At 40.6% G+C, this 12,028-nt stretch overlaps 1 protein-coding gene across 8 annotated transcripts in view; it reads right to left on the bottom strand.

The window, feature by feature from the left end:
* LPAR2 (lysophosphatidic acid receptor 2) overlaps nucleotides 1-9,369 on the bottom strand; it is a 44,447-nt gene extending 35,078 nt beyond the window's left edge. For 2 of the 8 annotated variants that reach the window (XM_070741081.1, XM_070741083.1), the window contains exon 1: nucleotides 2,304-2,502. The gene's annotated coding sequence lies outside the window, so the exon portion shown is untranslated. The other 6 variants (XM_070741082.1, XM_070741076.1, XM_070741077.1 and 3 more) reach the window with 6 other exon arrangements.
* Between the last annotated feature and the right edge of the window lie 2,659 nt (nucleotides 9,370-12,028).

A 12,028-nucleotide genomic window follows, 5' to 3' on the forward strand; every position in this document is an offset into this window, starting at 1 on the left:
TGCTGAAGTAGAACAGTGACCCCCCCCAATCCTTTGGGCATCAGGGTCCAGTTCCATGGAGAGAGGGTTTTTTTGTGGATCAGAGGGGGCATGGTTTGGGTGCTGCCTGCATCCTGTGAAGAGAGGATTGCTTGTTGTGCGGCCCAGTTTCTGATATGTTGCAGACTGGTGCCAGTCCTTGGACCAATGTTTGGGGACCCCAGACTAGAACTTTGACCATATGATACATGGGGATGATGGGAATTCTCAAATACATCTGGGGAATGCTGGCTGAAAAAGACTGATGCCAAATTTAAAAAAAACATGCAGTATACAGTGGTACCCTACCTAAGAATGCTTCTACTTATGAACTTTTCTAGATAAGAACCGGGTGTTCAAGATTTTTTTGCCTCTTCTCAAGAACCATTTTCCATTTACAAACCTGAGCCTCCAAAACTGTAACCGGAAAAGGCAGGAAGAAGCCTCTGTGGGGCCTCTCTGGGAATCTCCTGGGAGAAAACAGGGCCGGAAAAGGTGGTGAGAAGCCTCTGTGGGGCCTCTCTAGGAATCTCCTGGGAGGAAACAGGGCCTCCACCCTCCTTGTGGTTTCCCCAATCGCACACATTATTTGCTTTTACATTGATTCCTTCAATGTAAATTGCTTCTTCTTACAAACTTTTCTACTTAAGAACCTGGTCACACAACAAATCAAGTTTGTAAGTAGAGGTACCACTGTATATGGATATAAATATAAAGGCTAGCCAAGGGTAATTCATTCTTTCTGGAGAAAAATCCACCACTATCTTATTTCATGTTACACCATTTCACCTCTTATTAGAATGAGCAGATATTTTGGAAAAAAAAAATTACTTAATCACTTCAGAACAACTATCCTAACTGGTATCAACTATTTGAGTACTCAATCAGCTAACATTTTCTTCATATTGAGTGTATTCAACTGTGTGAAAGGACATATTCCTGGAAGAAGGGAATAGAAAATTAGAAGAGAAAGTCCATGCTCAGCTACACTTTGTAAATCTGGTAAAGGTAAAACAGTATTTTTTTAAATCTGAAAAAAAAAATTAACCCAGGATTCAGCAGTAATTAGCCAACAAAAATGGTTGTGGTACTGATTACACAAGAAATCAGGCCTAGCTTTGATTTCTTGATTCCCTTGGTGCTAGACCAGTGGGCATATTCATTTATTGATAGATTTCATTTGCATCCCATTTCTTTAAACAACAGGACTTCTACTTTAGCCCACAGCAACAATCTTGTGACACAAACTGGGCTTAGAGACAGCAAGTTGCTTAAAGTTACTAGGTGGGATTCCACAGCTGAGGGACTCTTTCATGCCAGGCCAACATTTAAAGTGCTACCACTCAAGCAGCCTAAATATATCCCATAAATACCTTCTTCCCCATGGTTAGTACCATATCACACCTCAAACTTTGTGCCAACACACCCTAACCTTTTGAATTAGCACCTGTGATTCCTGGCTCCATTTTTAACCTTCAGCCAAACCTATGACTAAAAAATCCTGCCTAGCTGGCAACTTTCTTCCATATCATGTTCTGCTCTAAATGTGGCTTTCATTATTATCTTTCATGCTTGCTTATTGCTGTACATAGTTCTGCAACTCCATTTGTTGGAAAAACACACAGAGAGACCAACATCTCTAAGAGAACTAGGATTATTAGCATGAAACTTCAGTGTTTGAGGGAGTGATGGATGCAGATATGAGCAGGGTTTTTTTCCATATCAGAAAAGACCCATCACCAGAGCTTCCCCCATCTCTGCTAACCATGAGGACTAGAAGTCCCCAAGTCTTAAAATTCAAAACCAACTGGGAAGAAACCATTTCTTGTCCCATGCCTGATGAAACCAAAATAAATAAAGGGAACACTTAAACAACACAATATAACTCCAAGTAAATCAAACTTCGTTGAAATCAAACTGTCCACTTAGGAAGCAACACTGATCGACAATCAATTTCACATGATGTTGTGCACATTCAACTTTGTACAGAACAAAGAATTCAATGAGAATATGTCATTCATTCAGATCTAGGATGTGTTCTTTCAGGGTTCCCTTTATTTTTTTGAGCAGTATATTTTCTTCCTGGGCCAGAAGAACAGAAGCTGTTTTTTTTAAGCTGTTATTTTCCTTAAAAGCGAGTCAAGACACGTTTCCCCAAGGCTGACCTTTCAATTAACAGGACATTCTCCCTGCCCTTCCTCCATCCCGAGTCGGGAGTTGCGAGACCAGGTTCTGCGGCGGAAGACCCAGCCAGCATCCCTCCCTTACTTACAGTACTTACTTACTCACTTGCAATCGTTTGGGGAGCAGTTCTTTCCCGAGGGAGGAACAAAAAACAACAACAACCGCCACCGAGAAAAAAGACTTCTCTACCCTGCAACAGGCAGGGAGGCTGAAACAAAATTACAGCGGACCAACTTTTGTTACAAAGCAAGCTGCGGGCTGGCTCTTCCTGCCCGTGCAAACTTTCCGCGCCCTGCGATCCTCCCTTTTTCTTTGAACTGAAGCGGAAAGCCCTTACCTGCGAAAAGGAGCAACACACACACCGACACTCCGGTTTGACCGCTTCGTTTTGCTTGGTTTTACCGCGGATCTCCCCACCCCTGGGAGCGAGGGTGTTTGCTTGGAGGGGCCATTGGGCGGGCGGCTTCGGCCTCTCCTTTATTCTCCTTTCCTGGCTTAAAAAAAAAAACCCCAAGCCGCCACTACACCGAGTAACCTCTTGTCACCGTGGAAGCCTTTGGAAATGGTGATTCTGCAAAGGCAATGTTGCAAGCTCCCTCCTTCCCTCGGCCCATCCCTTCTCTGTGGCCTCCCCGAGGCCCGCCTTCCCCTTACCCTCCTTAGCAGGAGACCTGAGCCACCCAGGAATTGTAACCTGAGTCTAGTTAACGGCCTTTATATGGGGTTTTCTTTTTGAGGTAGCCGAGCCTCTGTGGTGTCGAAGAGCGTCCAGTTTTGCCTGGAAAGATGTAAAGTTTGGCGAGGGGGTCTCTGCAAAGGAGCGGGGAGAGTGGGTATTTTGGCTGGCTTTGGGAAGAAGATGGGAGCGGGAAACCATAACGAGGCTGAGGGAAGAGATAAACAAGGCTTTTTACTTAACGAGGCTGTGGAGTAAAATGGAGGAGGGGGTGTAGGAATCTCCACTCAGCGCAGGGGTTTGGTAGTCAGAGGAGGAAATGAATTGGTGGAGACATATCCATCCAGCCATTTTGATTCTGCTCCCAGGTTTAGACAGTAAAGGGTCTAACTCTAACCTAAGTACTTTAGCTGGTCCTTTAAGGTGTAATGGACTACAGAGCTCATCATCTCCATCCAGCAGGGTCTGTGAGCCCGTGGTTGGGAATGATGGGTTTTACTTCTAACACATTCTGTATGTGCCCTGTTGGAGAAGGATGTTCTAAAATAGAGGTCTTCAAACTTGGCTGTTTTAAGACTTGTGGACTTCAACTCCCAGAATTCTCCAGCATAGCATAACTGGCTGGAGAATTCTGGGAGTTGAAGTTCACGTCTTAAAGTTGCCAAGTTTGGGGACCCCTGTTCTAAAAGAATTTTGTGTGACTACATTTGCATGACACATTTACTCATGATTAACTGAATTTAGTTTAATTCACCAATTAAAGTAAATTTATTTCTTTTTTTTAAAATTTAAATTTAAATTTGGGCAGCTCTAAAACTGCTTGTACACTGCATGAGTCAAAAAGAGGGCTGTGAAAATATCTACAGAGCCCTCACAACCTGGACATAAATTGTTTCAACTTCTACCCACAAAATGACGCTATAGGGCACTGCATACCAAAACAACTAGACATAAGGACAGTTTTTTCCCAAATGTCATCACTCTGCTTAACAACTAATTCCCTCAACATTGTCAAATAATTTACTAAAACTGTATTACTATTATTCTCTTCCTTATTACTCCCACTTATTACTATAACCATGTTGGTTGTATCTTTCAATTATATTGTTTTTATTTGTTTCCTAGTACAATTTGATAGCATATTAGTAACCTTGACTATAACAAATGCTGTATCTTTTTATTCTTGTTGAATGTATTTTATTCTCCTTATGTACACTGAGGGCATTTGCACCTAAGATAAATTCCCTGTTTGTCCAATCACAGTTGGCCAATAAAGAATTCTGTTCTATTCTATTCTATATTCTGAGTCTTTGTGACATAAACTAATCACAAAGGTTTGTTTTGAATTGTGTACATGCTAAAATATTGTTGCCTAGTTTGGTTCAGTGTGTTGGGTAAGCATAATGTATATGTTGAAGCAACATACAATGAACCACAAGTCTATTAAACCTGTGGTTGAATTCACATAAGCCAGATCCAAGCAAGCCATATTATGGTTGATAAACATGGTAATACAGTGGTACCTCTACCTAAGAACGCCTCTACTTAAGAACTTTTCTAGATAAAAACCAGGTGTTCAAGATTTTTTTGCCTCTTAAGAACCATTTTCTACTTAAGAACCGGAGCCCAGAAAAATTTCCCAGGAAATTTGAGAGTGGCACAAAGGCACAGCCAGCTTCCTGCCATTCTCCCTTTAATCCCGACCATTTTGGGCTTTTCTGGGCTGCCAGAGGAACCTTTCGGTGGTGCTTAAGGAGGCTTTGGCAGTCCAGAGTGAACAAAGCATTTTCCTTTCTTTGGGCGCTTGGAGAGGGAATAAACTTCTGCCAGCAGCACCCAGAGAAAAGAAACGCTCCCTTCGTTCTGGGCAGCCGAGGAGTCACCACAGCGAAGGAAAGGCGCCAGCTACAAAGCGAGCGAGTGATAGGAGAGGGGAGGGGAGCCCTTTAGCATGGGAAGGAAGAGGCAGTAGGTAGCAGCAGCAGCAGCCAGTATATGGGAGGTGCGTGCTCCTCCTCGCCGCTTCAGGGTCCCCCCTCTTCTTCCTCCTCCTTCCACCCAAATTCCAAGCTTTTATTTCTTTCCTAATGGGTTTGCATGCATTATTTGCTTTTAAATTGATTCCTATGGGAAAAATTGCTTCTTCTTAAGAACATTTCTACTTAAGATCCTGGTCACGGAATGAATTAAGTTCTTAAGTAGAGGTACTACTGTATATGAATCAGTCAATGTAGATTATTCAACAAATCACAATTCAAACAAATAAGTACTGTACATAAACTGGCAAAGTAGTTTATTCTTCTTGTTAGGTTTATATCCCTTAAATGTATATATTTTAAAAAGTTATGTTGATGCTTATCTGGGTTAGCACATCAAGGAAAAGCTTGGCGCAATCTGGTTTTGTGTATAGTATTTGTGTGGACTTTTCCATTAGGTTCCAAACTATACTTTGTAATTTACCATGAGGCATGGTGGCTGATTGAACAAGTTCTATTTTATGTAAAACCACTGTGACCTAAAATATTAAGGACTACCTTGTCCCAAATGATTATTTTCCTTCTGGGAGGTTATCTAGAACAGTGTTTTTCAACCAGTGTGCCGTGGCACACTAGTGTGCCGCGAGACATGGTCAGGTGTGCCGCGAAGCTCAGAGAGAAAGAAAGCAAGAGAGAAAGAAAGCAAGAGAGAGAGAGAAAGAAAGAGAGAGAGCAAGAGAGAGAAAGAAAGCAAGAGAGGGAGAGAAGGAGAGAGAGAGAAAGACATAGAGGGAGGTAGGGAGGGAGAGAGAAAGAGAGCAAAAAAGAGGAAGGAAGGAAGAGAAAGAAAGAGGGATGGAGAGAGAGAGAAAGAAAGAGGAAGGAAGGGAGAGAAAGAGGGAGGGAGAAAGAAATAGAGTGAAGGGGAGGAAGAGAGAGAGAGATAATTTTTTTGTCCAAACTTTTTTAGCGCCCCCCCCCCCCGGCTCAATGTGCCCCAGGGTTTCGTAAATGTAAAAAATGTGCCACGGCTCAAAAAAGGTTGAAAATCACTGATCTAGAAATAGCCTACTCAAGATTTTGTCCCCAAAAGAATGTGGGACAGAAAACAGATCTTTTCTGTGGTAACACCAAAATTGTGAGTCATAATAGTCGGAAAAGAATTTTAAAGTAGGCCTACAACATATCGGAATACCTAATCTGATCAGAATGGGTGATTATCCTATGCAGCTTCTGCTCTGGTTATCTCACACTACTCACCAGAGCCTACAAAACTTTTGCCAGACCCATCCTTGAACACAGTTCATCTGTCTGGAACCCATACCACATCTCGGACATCAACACCCTTGAAAATGTCCAAAGATACTTCACCAGAAGAGCCCTTCACTCCTCCACTCGAAACAGAATACCCTACGAAAGCAGACTATCAATCCTTGGTCTTGAAAGCTTAGAACTATGACGCCTAAAACACGATCTAAGTAATGCCCACAAGATCATATGCTGCAACGTTCTACCTGTTAATGACTACTTCAGCTTCAATCGCAACAACACAAGAGCACACAACAGATTCAAACTTAATATTAACTGCTCCAAACTTGACTGTAAAAAATATGACTTCAGCAACCGAGTTGTCAAAGCATGGAATTCATTACCTGACTCAGTAGTGTCAACCCCTAACCCCCAACATTTTCCCCTTAGACTATCCATGATTGACCTCTCCAGGTTCCTTAGAGGTCAGTAAGGGGCGTACATAAGTGCACCAGTGTGCCTTCCGTCCCCTGTCCAATTATCTCTCCTTATCTCATTTATCTTTTCTTCCTTTCAAATTTGTTCACCTATACTTTTATATCTTTTCTTCTATTCGTTTCTTTAGTTATATTACTAAATATCTATTGTCTTCAATGTGTATTGTGTATTGGAATAAATAAATAAATAATAAATAAATATTTTTTTTTAAAAATAAATTATTGTATTTTAGGCTGGTTTGATTATTTTTGTATTGGGGCATGGGATGTTTTTAGCAGATACCCTTTTACTTTATTAGTGTGCCCACTGCCCAGAATTGAATGGGTTGGTACAAAATAGGGGGGAAAGATCAAGAGCAACATGAGAAAATATTATTTTACTGAAAGAGTAGTAGATCCTTGGAACAAACTTCCAGCAGACGTGGTAGATAAATCCACAGTAACTGAATTTAAACATGCCTGGGATAAACATATATCCATCCTAAGATAAAATACAGAAAATAGTATAAGGGCAGACTAGATGGGCCATGAGGTCTTTTTCTGCCGTCAGACTTCTATGTTTCTATGTTTCTAATATTATTATTAATTCATACATAAGTAATATGTGAATTCTTCCCAATTTTTTGTTTGCGTATGTCTTCAGGTCGGTTTTTGATGCCTGGCAACTGCACTGTTTTTAGAAGTGGCTTGCCTTTGTCTCCTTCGTGAAAGAAATGGAGTGGCCCAACTTGTCCCCCAGCTGGCTTCTTGCTCAAGGTGAGACTAGAACACATGATCTCTTCTGATGCCTTAACACGCCATATCAAGCTGGCTTTGCTGCCCAAGGATGCTTCTGGGGAGGTGCATTCTCTTTCCATTTCTTCTGAGAATTCTAGATTATAGTTTAGCTTCTAGGAAGGCTGTTTTAGGAAGGGTATGTTGGGAAAAGAAGAGGAAGGAAGCAAGGGATTAAAGTGCAATCCTTGCTTAGGAATTGGTGTGGCTGCTGCAAAGAGATTTATGAGAAGATCTTTCATGTGACTCTGGGAAATCCCACATCTTAGGCCTTATGAAATGTCTTCATATGGGAATCAGCCCCCTATGGATTTCTGATGGGGAAAGTTATTTGTGAATACGGTGCTTAAGATCAGCTAAGAAGCCCTGCTCTTTCCCATGTTTGTTTGAAAATAAGCCCTTGCTATTTCAATGGGACAGGCAAGCAAGGCCCATGTGTATTTATTCAGAAAGGTGTCCTGTGGTTCTCAATGGAGCTAATGTCCAGGCAAATATGCCCTAAGCACACTAACTTGAAGAAAAGAAAGCTCACTTAAAGAAAAACAAACTCCAAAGTAAGTGAGGCTTGCTTCTGGATAAATAGATATGGTCATTGAGTTGAAGTAGCCAAACTAGCGAATTTAAGGCTGCAGTCTAATGGTGGATAATGTGTTGCTGGTTTGAAACAAGACAGTCTGATTTGATTCAATTGCAGTTTAAATCCAGACGCTATATGCAAGAATATTATTATTATTATTATTATTATTATTATTATTATTATTATTGTTGTTATTATTTATTGTTATTATTATTAATTATTGTTATTATTATTACTGCTGCTACTAGTATTATTATTATTATTATTATTATTATTATTATTATTATTATTATTATAGATTTATATGCCGCCCCTCTCTGAGGACTCGGGGTGGCTAATAAATAAAAGAAGCAGTTATATTTATGGGTTTCCTTATCTGTTGATCAGATGCGAGTACAGTAGGCTGAGACAAGGAGAAATGATGGTCTTTTATATGCAGGGAAGAGATAAAATGCATTTTAGTTAGAAAGCATGGACAGAGTGAATAATTACTAATACAAGGCCATTCTTAAAACAGGCTGCACATTTCAAATATTTTTCTTCAATCATGAAAGTTAGAATCAAAATCTGATACAAACTAGTTCACCATGTCAAAAGCTTGTTATTTCTGTCCCCTATGATTAGGTGAATACAAATAGGAGGTGTGACAGAGTTTATTCCTGTAACAGTACAACACTGTTGCAAGACCTGAAGAACCAGGTTGGGGACAGAGCATCATGAAGAAAATCTATCCTTGTCATTGCTGAGAGACGTCAGCATCAACCTGGTGGCACATAACTAAAAGCAAGAATAATGCAGAAATTCAATACTGTAGCTGAGGATAATACAGGCACATACAAAAGAGCTGTTTGAGTTTAGTTCCATCAATCTCTTGAAGCCCCATATGCTACCATAGGTTTGTGATCAGGATAAAATGAAAGGAAATCCATATATTCTGCAATCTTAATTTATCAATAGAAAAGACTGGATAGAAAGAATAAATTTTTGCCAGTACTCTCCTCCTCCTCCTCCTCCTCCTCCTTCTCCTTTCCTAGTATCATGTGGGACTTGCTGGCTCTGACGCAGTTCCTGAACCTGGTTTCCAAGCACTAAGGTGATTGCGACATAGATCACACATCCCACTAAAGCACTATATTGTTTTTGTTGATTTTTGGCTTAGGATGTGCAGTCATTAACCTCTTACAATATATTCAATATACTATGATGAGATGAAGTGAAGCAGAAACCAGGTCTAGGGAATACTAAGACTTGAAGCAGACACTGAAAATGATTCATCCAGGTAGTGGATCTCAGGATTTTTCATCCTCTGTGTATTATTGCAGCTGGTAGCATCTCCTGCATTCTGTTACCAAGACAGATAGACAGATAGAAGAGAGAGAGAGAAAAGAGAGAACTAACCTGTTGCTCTCTTAGTACGTTCAGATCTCACTGGAATTTCTGGGAATTACCATCCCAATCCATCTAGAAGGCTCTAATTAGAGAAATTTTGGTGAATCTTAGGAGTTCTCAATAGACAAAATTGTACCGTATTAAGTGCTCGACGTACTGATTAAAAGCCCTGCATGCTCTCTCATTTTGTGCCTCCTGTATATAAAATTGTGATAGCTGATTTTGCCTTCAGAATTTGCTTCAGCTCTGCTTTTCTTTTGCAGCACCTTATCTGCAAAGGGTACTAAATCAACCAAGTGATGTTCTCCTCAAGCCCCCACCCTCTGACTCCCAGCATCCTTCTAGCGCTGCTGTTTAGCTTTGGGTAGAAGCTCTAACATTAATTTTCTTCTCCTCTTCCAGAGTTCCCGCTGGGGCCCCATCCCCCTTTCTTGAACAAGTCAGTGAATTATAGCACCCCTGGCCAAAAATTTCTGCAGGGCATGCAGGAAGTAGAATAGTCGTCCCCCCCCCCCCCCCCCGTTTTCCTTTTTCTCTAGTAGGGGGCCGTAGGGATGTTAAGACTCGCCCCCTCCCCATCACCACCCCCTCCCCCTTAACAGCCAGCTGTAGCATGGAGTAATTTAAAACCAACTTGCTGTAATAGCTGCCATATGCGTGAGGTTTCTCTATTCATCTCCCCTTTCTCAGGGTGTGAGTCATCCAATTCCAAGCTAAAGATGACAGAAAATAAAGATTTTCTGAAAATAATAGTAAATAGCCAGGATTTTTCTCTTAAGAATGATGGCAAATGTAACCTGACTGAAGGAGGGTGGAACATTATTTAGATGGATTTGGGGGGGGGGGTGAGTGGGGAGGGGAATCAAGTTCCTAGACATGTCAGCCTCAGAATCAGAGGATTTAGAAAACAGCAGTTCTTATGTAAATCTTGGAAGAATCGATATCTAGCTCTCAATCTGTGCTTTCTTTAGGCTCTTGGTCTCTTGTTAGAGCAGGAATAAGCCAGTATTCTATGTTCAGACATAGTATAAAGTAGGATTTGTGATTTTGTTTTAAAAAAATCATTTTTCTTGGGTTTTGATGCTAAGCCCAAACCAGAGGTGGGTTCCTATTGGTGCACCCCGGCATACCGCTCCGGTAGTGGCCCACCGATTGCACAATTTGCGCACAAGGGCTCTGGTGCTGTCTTTCTTTCTTTCTTTCTTTCTTTCTTTCTTTCTTTCTTTCTTTCTTTCTTTCTTTCTTTCCTACTTCCTTCCTTCCCTCCCTCTTTTCTTCCTTCCTTCCTTCCTTCCTTCCTTCTTTCTTTCTTTCTTTCTTTCTTTCTTTCTTTCTTTCTTTCTTTTGTTATTTAGTTATTTATTTTGTCTTCTATGCCGCCCAATCCCAAAGGACTCAGGATTTTGCCGGTCCATGTGTGGCACCATCTTTTCCCCCTAATTTTTGGTGGTTTTTTTGTGCTCTGAGCATGTGCAGAAGGAATAGTCCCTCTGCGCATGCGCAGAAGCAACATCGTGTGAGGAGACGCACATGCGAAACGTCGCAATGCAGACACAACGCACTGGTAGGAAAATAAGAGGAACCCACCCCTGGCCCAAACCCAGCAAGTTATATTCCTTTGTATTCTTCAGTTAGTATTATGGTATAGATTTGCTGAATCAATAATTGTCTTATAGAAAGTTAAATCAGCAGTTCAAAACCACTGTAATTAGTTGTGATGATATTTCTGCAAGAGAATTTTCAAGCTTCCATGGTCATACAAATCCTCTACTTGATGATACATTTTTACCCGGCTATGACTTATTTCATAGAAAACTTTCTAATCAGTGGTGTTTGACTGATTAATTGATAGACATTCGTGACTACTTTTCCACTAGATGGCGCTCAGTGTGGCTTACAATTTTTTTTTAAAAAAAAAATTCATAAGAGCATGTGTAAAAAAAATACTACTAAAAGCATCAACAACAAATACAACCTAGACGACTCTTTCCTAATCAGATCTCTTCAAAATTAATCTATCCAGAGAATAATAGATTAGGGAAGGTTGCTACAAATGGTCCATATTCCCAATCAGTGGAAAACGTGTTGAGGAATCAGTACACACCGGATCTCCACTTTAACGTTAAATTATAATAGACTACTCTTTATCTATAAATTGGAGGTGCTATTTGCATTTTTATCCAGCATTTTCCCCCACTGCTTGCACTATATGTCAAGGCTTATGAAAAGTGTAAGGAGGAGGAGAAGGAGGAGGGTTAAGCTATAAAATTGTCTTCCTTTAGTTTAGTTATCATCCACATGTTAAAACACTTCAATGCGACTGCCACCCCTTACCTGCTGTGCTTTTGACTCTCTCCCTTTAATAGCTAATGTAAAATACTGGTTAGAGCCGGGGTTTCAGAATTCCTTCTCCCCTCAATGCCTCCTTTAACATCTATCTACCAGGCTTCTTTCCCCAACTGCCATTTTTTCAAAAGTAAAAAAATATGTACAGTATATATACAGTGTTCCCTCGATTTTTGCGGGTTTGAACTTTGCAAAAAGTCTATACCATGGTTTTTCAAAAATATTAATTAAAAACACTTCGCGGTTTTCCCCCCTATACCACGGTTTTTCCCGCCCGATGACGTCATATGTCATCGCCAAACATTCGTCCACCTTTAATAAATATTATTTTTAATAAACTTTA

Source organism: Erythrolamprus reginae, chromosome 2 (assembly GCF_031021105.1).
Source record: "Erythrolamprus reginae isolate rEryReg1 chromosome 2, rEryReg1.hap1, whole genome shotgun sequence".
Taxonomy (NCBI): domain Eukaryota; kingdom Metazoa; phylum Chordata; class Lepidosauria; order Squamata; family Dipsadidae; genus Erythrolamprus; species Erythrolamprus reginae.